This window comes from Gymnodraco acuticeps, unplaced genomic scaffold (assembly GCF_902827175.1).
Source record: "Gymnodraco acuticeps unplaced genomic scaffold, fGymAcu1.1, whole genome shotgun sequence".
Taxonomy (NCBI): Eukaryota; Metazoa; Chordata; class Actinopteri; order Perciformes; family Bathydraconidae; genus Gymnodraco; species Gymnodraco acuticeps.
The window spans coordinates 1,749,441-1,759,149 of NW_022990014.1; positions in this window are offsets into that span (position 1 = coordinate 1,749,441).

Sequence of the window (9,709 nt, forward strand, 5' to 3'; positions counted from 1 at the left end):
TTACTGAGCCTGTTGAAGCTGACCAGCGTCCGAATATATGACTGTTTTATGGTTAAGACAATGTCTGTCATTAACTTTATTGTAGTGTATTGTAGTGTAGTGGAAAATACAGCCCCAATAAAAAGGGTAATGTTTTTCTGACACTGTTAATGATGAGTATTTATGATCAGTCCATAGTTGAAATTCACATGCAGGCTGTATTTTGCCCTTCTTATTCTACATAAGTTACTGTATTTGTTTAAAGATTATCGTTACATTTGTAAGATAACAACACCAGCCGATAGAGCAAAAATGGCTGCATTAAATGCAAAAAATATGCATAATTCAGGCCAAATTATAGTTTTGACTGTGGGCTACATTTTTGCTTTAAGTGAGCTCCTAATGAATGTGAGTAATTGGTAACATAATTATATATATATATATATATATATAATATATAGAGTATATTCAGAAGGCTACCCTTGATTAGGGTGCATTATTGTAAGCAGTAACACCAATATCACCTTTTTTCTATTGTTTAACATCTTTATTTTTGATGCCCTGCCATGTGGGAACATATGTAAACATAATTTTCATCTTTTCAGATTGGTAATGGTACTGCAGACCACAAAGAGCTGCTATATATTATCTGTGTATTTGCTCTGGAGGCCTGTTCAGCCAGACCAACATTACAGACTCTGAACCCTGTGTGAAGTACAGCAGATGGTTAGGGTATTTTCCAAATGTCAAGGTGAATGTTCGTCTTTGTTTGAATTGTGACGACCAGGAGTTACCCAAACAAGCATTAGTATGCAATGTGTGGTCGTGCAACAATAACTGACACCATATTCTGTCTGAGAACTGATCTTCCTCGTTACCGTAGCTTCGATTTTAAGGGAAATGTATACCATGTATAAATCAACTTTTTGACAGCTGAGGTTCTTATGAAATAAAAAGTTTTAAATCACAACATTTATTAATATAGCTAATGCTTTTTAATTAATTTTAACATGGCAGTTTGAATTTGTTAAATAATGTCAGAATCTGATATGTATAACCATGTGTCATTGGAGAAAATAACTAAGTGCAACTACTCAGTGAGTACTATATTACGGTACTTAACTTAAAGTCTTTCACATGATATTATTTCATACTTCTCTGCATTTTATAAAACAACATTAGATATATATATATATATATATATATATATATATATATATATATATATATATATATATATATATATATATATAGTTGCTTTAAATTGAATAGTTAATAGCAATACATTCATATTTAATGCAAAACATACTAATTTAACAATGTGTTATGGTGAATAGTGAATAAATAAGTTTGAATTTGGTTCATGTTAATAAAATGAAAACCTATTAATGCTGATGTACTAGAGGCGGCTGTGGCTCAGTGAATAGAGTGCTGGACTTCGAATCAGGGAGTAGCAAGTTCGAGTCCCACTGCAGTCAGCATGTTGTTGTGTCCCTGGGCAAGACACTTCACCCCAAATTGCTCCTGTGGGGATTGTCCACAGTACCAAATGTATGTAAGTCGCTTTGGATAAAAGCATCTAACAAATGACATGTCATGTAATGTACCTTTGCCTTAATGACATAGAAGACTTTCATTTGGATTTCTTTAAATGATTTTAACGTTATCACTTTTATTCAAGTAAAATACCCTGGATACTTCTCACAACACTGCCAGTAGTATCTGTATTTTCAAGATAATGTTTGTAATTGACTTATTTCAACAAGACTGAAATCACAGTATGTCGAGTTTCAGAATAAATGTTGTTTAATGGACTGTATGCCTTTTAATAAAAACAACTTATTACTCACAAAAATGCTTTTTGGCTTATGATATTCACTATGAAAAAGTGAATGTACCTTGATAGAATTACACTTTGCCCAGCAATCATTACCATGGGCCTGATAAATAACCTGATAATTAAAAGCCTACATCTGAGATGTTGTAAGGTGGAGCTAAGCTGAGTGCAGTGAGAGCAAACAGTACAGTATCAGCCTCTCACAGATGTAGTTTGATGGATGCTCTGTGTACACCTCCTCGCCCCAACCTCAGGACAACATGTTTGTTTGGTTGTTGATCACACCCCGCAGTCTTTGTACCTAACTGCCCCATGACACAAAGATATATCACAGGTCCCACACAGTGCTACCTGCCAGGGACATTTCTATTCTGTCCACTGCTTTGTCCTTTTATATGACATTTTAAGATACAGGTTTTTATTTCTTCAGTCTCATCTCCTGTATTACCACTGTGGTTTTGCATATTCATCACTAATTTGTATTCCAGTTGGCCTTAAACTGGGTCTAGCGCTAAAAAAACTGAGATTTAAATGTAATTAGCAGTTCACTTACATTAAATGGGGTGAACAATTAATAAAAGTAATAGTTAATGAAGCTAATAAAAAAGTCTAGGTTTGCTCTGATTTACCATATCTTGATTGTAACTTTTCTGTGACAAATGAGTGATATAACGATCCCCTGCAATAGAGGGGGATGACATCCTGGTGTGGACTAAAAGGCAGCACTTAGAACCACGATTAAATAATTAATACAGGTTTTATACCCATTTTACACCTCCAAATTATGGTTTGCTATATATCTGAGACGCAGTGGCCGAAGAGTACCATGTCAGCAAAAATTCCATGTACAGTAAATCTTTGTGAGGGAGGAGCCATGGGCTGCAAATCATCTGTGAGGTAAGGGATGGCATGAATATAACCTTTCCCCCTTTTATTCTTATCAGGTGGCGAAGGGTGAAAATATAGAGCACAGAAACACACACACACGTACACCCTCACTTATCAAATTGTATCGGTTTTGGCCTTTGTAGCGGTTTAATTGAATTAGATCAATATAGCATTGCTGCTCTGATTGCACTCTGTTCAGCTATAGAGGAAGTGCTCCAACAGTAGGTGGCACCATATCACAATGCTCCATAAGGTGCCAGTGTCAAGGAAGACCAGCTAAGCCTGTAGGGTTTCATTTCCAATAATTCCCCTTAATCCTCTCCAACAAAAAAAAAAGAAGTTTGCATGACCAAGCACAAGCCCCACTATTTACACAGAGCAAATAACAACACTAACATGTAATCTATAAATGAGGGCCATATTGTGCCTGATGTTCAGCGTCCTCTAGATGGCACCATGGTCCATGAAAAGATAGACCTTTTATTTTCAAATCATATCACCTTGTAAATGTCAAATAATGTTCCTTGACACTAAATTATTATTTTCCCCTTGTGTCACAGCTCTGTCTACTTGATTATCTGCAATCATTTTGAAACCATAATTTAATTTGTTTCTATTTGCTTCCTTAATTAATGTAATTATGGGGAACACATTTTTATTATTTGTCCTTGTTAACTGTTGCATAGCTAAATTGTACTTTATTGGGGAGGCTGTTTAAAGGTTATTAACAGATACTAGACACAGATAATAGAATAGAACAGATAACAGTTTTATATTGTTACTGTTTTGATCACCTTTTTTAGCTGCATATGTCATATCTGTTTACTTTTTCTTATATGTCACTGAAATATTTGTATGAACTCAATGTCCTAGCAAACCCTAACCCTCTGGCTGTGGTGCCTGGGGTGTTAGGGTTGACCTTGTCCTGAGAAAGTAGACTTGGCTCCATGACTCCATTAGGGAAGCCTGCCTGCCATAAGGTAGACGGACGTACGCAAGTGGAAACTCTGAGGAAATGGAGATTCAGAGCAGGGAAACCAGAGAGTCAATTTAGTCACTGTCTACTACCTTTTCGCATGCAAGTACAAAGCCAGTCTCACACGTCGGTGTTGAGTACAATCTCTCTCCGAGGAATTTAGGGAAAGAACAATTCCTAGCATCTGTTTCCTGCTCACTTGCATAGAGGAAACTGGGTGTAAATCACAATGAATATAAATAGAATCAGCATTCAATTTACAGGAGCTGAAGTTGGTTACAGTAATGTACATGTATCTACATGCAGTGTTAAAATGGACATATCACTGCATCAGATTCATCACATGACATTCATGTGCTTTCAAACTGGAAACATACCAAATAATATGTTTTTCTATATAACCTTAGAATGTCATGTTTATCAGGAAAGTAGCATATACTACACAACCATATTCTTTATAGGAACAATTCCTTTTCTATTTTCACCCATGCAATTATTTTCGATATTTATACCTATTAAAGATTGCATTTCCTCATAGAGTCTGACCTCAGAGTATACACCATAATAATTTAATTTCTTTTTCAGATATAAAATAATAGTTATGTGGCTCTCCAATTTAAAATGTAAGTACAAATGAAGTTTCAGCACTCTGCCGTTTACTAGCTGAGAGGAAAATTAACCAAAATGTACTTTAAATATTAGGCACAAAACTTAACTTTAGTATTTATTCATTCTTTACACATATTTTTATTGCATATAGCTTGAGATTTCTTATAGCTTAAGAACATGCAATAAAAAGTTGTATAACACTTATTTGTATTGCATGTTCTTAAGCTATAAGTGAATTAACAGATTATCATATGTATATTTGTACTGCTACTGCTACTACTGTCATTTCATTTCAAACCTTTATTTATCCAGGTGTATCCCATTGAGATCATTGATCTCTTTTTCAAGGGAGACCTGCTCAAGTAGGTTCCACATGAAACATAAAAACATAAACAGAACAACAAAAAGGACATCATACAGCATCATTACAGGGATTTACAATTTACATAACTATCCACATGAACAGGTACCAACAGCTTCCGATTGAGTAGCATCCAAGCGAGCTTTAAAAACTTTTAGTGGCACCAGATTGCTCAGTTTCCATACCAATAATTGTATAATGTAAATCTGTATTAACATCGAATGGTTCCAGTCAAAATAGTATAAGCTAATGTGTTACAGGGATCAGTGTTGAAAAGATTATCACATTTCTTTCAACATAAATAACTATCTTCATAGAGAACTGTGTTTTGCTAGAGTATCTGGGTGTCTCAGATACTCTGTTACCATATATCTTTGAACATCTATGCAATTAGTTTGCTTTTAAATATTGACCGATTCTTTTAGTCTGATACATGGAGGCCATCACAGTGAGTATTGATGCTGTCAGACAGGCCAGGACAAAACCTTTTAAATGAGCTACAGGTCAGGATGGGCTTGGAGTATTTTTCTCCTTCCCCTGTATATGGACAGATAATTGCCGGTTTTCTTCAAATGCTCTGTGGGAGCAATAAAGCGTGTTAGGTTGTTGGGTTTGTCAATCCTTTCCCAAATGAATAATGTAATGCTAGGATTCATGGCTGTGAAAGTTGGTGCTACTGTCAGTGCAAAAATACCAATCTATCCAAGAATTTGATCATTTTTGCATTTTTAAGTCAGTGTCCATGACCTTCCATCTTGATTTTTAGAGACAAACAGAAAGAAGAGGAGTGATAATGTTAGGAAACAGTCCAATGCATTGGCCTATTGATGTCCAGAGGAGAGACGCAGATAGTGTGGTGTAATAAAAACCTTTATTTACAGCTCCTCAGTGGAAAGTAACAGAGGAGTGCTGTGTTTCCCTGTGGCACTAATTGACTGCCTGCAGCAGGAGAAACATACTCTCACCCCTCACTGGCCCACTGATCTCAGATGTAATAATAAACACTATGCTTTCTTTCAATGCACTTCCAAAGTCATCCTCCTATACAGCCATCATAAAAGAGTTTTCATTTTGATAACACAGGGATTGACTAATAAAATTATAGTTTGGGGACTGCATCTGTGCTGCATGCCTGCTCTCTGTTTAAATGGTGTGAACCTGCTCCAAGGCAGTTGTGTGCGGTCCATTCACTGCATGTCCCTTCTTCATGGGTGAGGAATACAGCAGGGGGCAGTTGTGGGAGGCAGGGGAAAACCATCCTTCCCTCCCTCTAATTTTTGTGTACGGGCAACAAACGACCACAAAAGTGCTGCTTTCACAGTTTTCTGTGGCCCGACGTTGAGCTCCCGGCAGATCGAGACAAAGGGATGGTGGGATGATGAAGTCCCGAGCAGTGCAGGGCAGGTGTTTCCTCCGTCTCCTGGGAGCCGGGGAGTACACCTGCCCACTACTAACCCACTGTGATGGATCGATGAAGCAGTAACTGACTCAGCACTTCAAAAGCTCTACCTGGGATTAGAGCACAGAGGACCTGATTGAAACACACTGTCATCCCACAAACAATAACACACATCCATCTTGGAGGGCCGGCTCCTCTTCCCTCCCCTGTGTTTGACTATCACTGAGAATGATTGCACTGTTGATGATGAGAGGAGCAATCTATTGGTTGAGAAGAAACGGCTACATTTCGGCAGACATGATGTCTAATGGCACCACTTGGACACAGTAAACACTATCTGCATCACTATGAAGCAGAATTATGACCTTCACACTTGGTGATCTAATACTGCCTCACAGACATGCACACACACACACACACACACACACACACACACACACACACACACACACACACACACACACACACACACACACACACACACACACTCTTTAAATTCACCCACAGACTTGTAAACACACATAGGTTGTGTGTACTAACACACAACCTCAATATACTGTATAGTTATATACACAAACATATAACAGATAAACACATTTCTATGTTTTGAATAAGCTGATCCTCCATAAGGCTTGTGTGGCCCCAGGAGCCGATGACTAATGTAGGATAATAGCCAGTGTTGGCACGGGTCATTTTGCAAGTCGACCCAGGCAAATCCTCAATGGCCCTTTATCCTGTTAGAGAAATTATTACTATCAGCTGCATTTCAACACATTTTTAGACTTTATAGAAATACATTTGTTATCATACAAAGCCTATAATAAACATCTCTTAGAAAATAAATTATGTAAGGTATAAAGATAGGAACTTTGTCAGAAAAAATAATCCAATAATTCCCCTTTGAAATCACATTCATTATTATGCAAATAATATAATATAAATTGGTATTGTTTGATTTTGACATTCATCCAGATATTACTTTGGTTTTCTCTTATTATGGTTATTTTCTTATTATGTGTAAATTGTATAATGGTTACACATTTTTTTTCTTCTAATTCTTCTAGTTTTTGAATGTTCTCTATTTGATGCAAATTGTGGTAGCTTTGATAAATAAATTCCACGCAATGCTCGGACACAACTTGGGAGCCTCAAGCCTGAGGTTGAGCCAATTGCCATTAACCCTTTAAAAAAAATAATTAAGTAAATATTTAGAGTATAAAAACCCAGAAAAGTTCTCATTATTACATCAATGTGCTAAATATCATATTTAAGGAATAAACTGTACAACAACAACAACATATATATTTTTGCATTGTATTGGGATACTACTAATAACCAAAACATGATTTTAAGTTATGTGTAATGTAAGTAACAGGCACCGGTGAAAGCCTCTCAAAAGGTTCTTAAATGGATTTTCATATATCTATTTTTCTTAAGTAAATAAAGTCAATTGAGCAAAGTTTGCAGATTCAGCAGTTGCTCTCCTGTGCATTGATTAAAGTTCTGCAGAAAGTAGTTTGATAAAATAGTGCTTTCATGGGTGAATCAGAGAGTAAATGTCCAGAGGGACTTGATGCTGTTGGCATCAGAATATCTGGCTGCACTTTGCTGTAACAGGCTCGCTTCCTTATCTTGTCCTGTTCTGCTTATCTGGCCTGTGTACAGAGCTGGGTCTGTAATGAGCGTCACGCCTACACCTCTCCCCATGTGGATGGACCGACCGCTGTCCCACACATCCGTCCACACATGCAGTGAGTGGAGGAAGGGTAGTGTGTGTAATGCTCTATGTGCCACTTGCTCACACAAACACCTGTGTGTATCTGCCTCCACATGTGCCCACCACATGCACGCACAATGCTGCAGCAGGGCGGTGTGGTCAAATGTGGGACCCTTATCCAGGTGGCATTGACAGATTTAGAGGATGTTGTGGACGGAGGTGGACAGAGTCTGGCCTATGGAGGATATGTGTGACATGTAACATGCAGCGGTGGCGTGGAGTGATGACATCCTCTGTTTAATGAGCAGAGTTAACACGACCCATGTTAAAGTGAGCTGCCTGCCGCGGAGAGCTGTAAATCTGCCTGCTATCACTACTGCCCCACTAATACAGGAAGCATTATCTAATAAGTGCAACTAGGAGGACTAATTTCAATAGAGCTGATACCCCCCACGAGCATTTTTTTTCAAAGGACTTGTGTTAGGGAGGATAACCCAGTTTGAAACATTATCATTGGAAAGCAAGTTAGTCTAGTGGGACACAAACTAGCGAGACATTTCTATCTCCTTGAGTTGTCTCATGTGGAGGTTAAAATCAAACATGGTGCCAGACAAATCCCAGACGTCTGGAGGTTCAGCTGCCTGCGCTCCACCACATTCCTGGCCACGCTGGAGCTCTAAAGGACCTCTCTGTGTGTCGGTGCCCCCATTCTGGCCTGCCCTTCAGCCCTGATTTGTAGAGTGCTGGTGTCAAAGGGGACTACTTTGTAGATGGTGTGCTCTGCTTACCTGTTTCCTCACAGCAGAGGCAATAAATGTCACTCTATGACACTCTCTGGACTATCTCACCCTGACCATTACAAGGCTCTGGGATAGACACACAAACACACCCAGAAAAATCAAAAGTAAAATAACTTGTTATCAAATGTCTATATATTTGTCACTTAAAAAGACCTCTGGATTGTTAAAGGCAGAGATAGCTGATTCCTTTGTTTGGATGTGGTGTCTGGCATTTGTCTACAGCTGTATTGTGTTTCAGAGTTTTCCCCCACTGAACGGGGGGTAATTGCTGACTAGTCTTTTAACCTTATTAAATCATCCTGAGGCAGTGTTGGAGCGAAGATGGAGTTGATGATACTGCACCTCTCGTGCTTTTAGGAAAAGGAAAGATGCTGACTGCACTTCATCCAGGGGATTATACGCCGAATTCAAGCAAAACTGCAACCGCTAATTAGAGGGAAAGGGAAGCTCTGTGACAATCACCATGGGATGAACCTCAGGCACTGCTGATTTATTTTCCCTGCATTTTTCCACTTTTCTTGCTCATGTTAACTGCCATTATTGTTCCTGTTTTGGTTATTATGTTTACTACACATTGCGTTTGCTGTCATTAAAATGGATATGGCCCCTTATGCATCACGATCGTCAGATTTTATTACCATATATCCATTGACAGCCATTGTTCTATCACTGTGATGTGTGTTCATAAAAACACACATGCGCAGGTTTGATCGCTCATGGCCATTTCTCAAAGCCTGACATTCACAATATGGCTGCTGAAACTCCAAAGAGGTTTGAGTCTGAGCTTAATTAGATCCTGTGGAGCTAAATCAAATCAATCTAAACGAGAGCAGAGAGCCAAACCCTCCCTGTACAAACGAGTGTGTCTGTTGTCTGCTCTGTTTGATTGCTATCTCAACAGGACTCTGTGTTTGGAGGTTGGTTTCTTCAAGGCAAATCCACCTCTCTACCTGCTCTTGTTCACTTCTTCACCCTCTCCTGCTGGCTCTCATGTATCTTTTTCAATGGTCACAGGGAGTGAGGAGGATGGAGGAGCTTTTGCCTCTTACTCCTCCCCCTGCTAACACTGCTTAACCTTGACAAGTCAATATGATACAGACGCAATTTGCTTATCTCCTCCTGACATTACCACTGTTCTCCCTG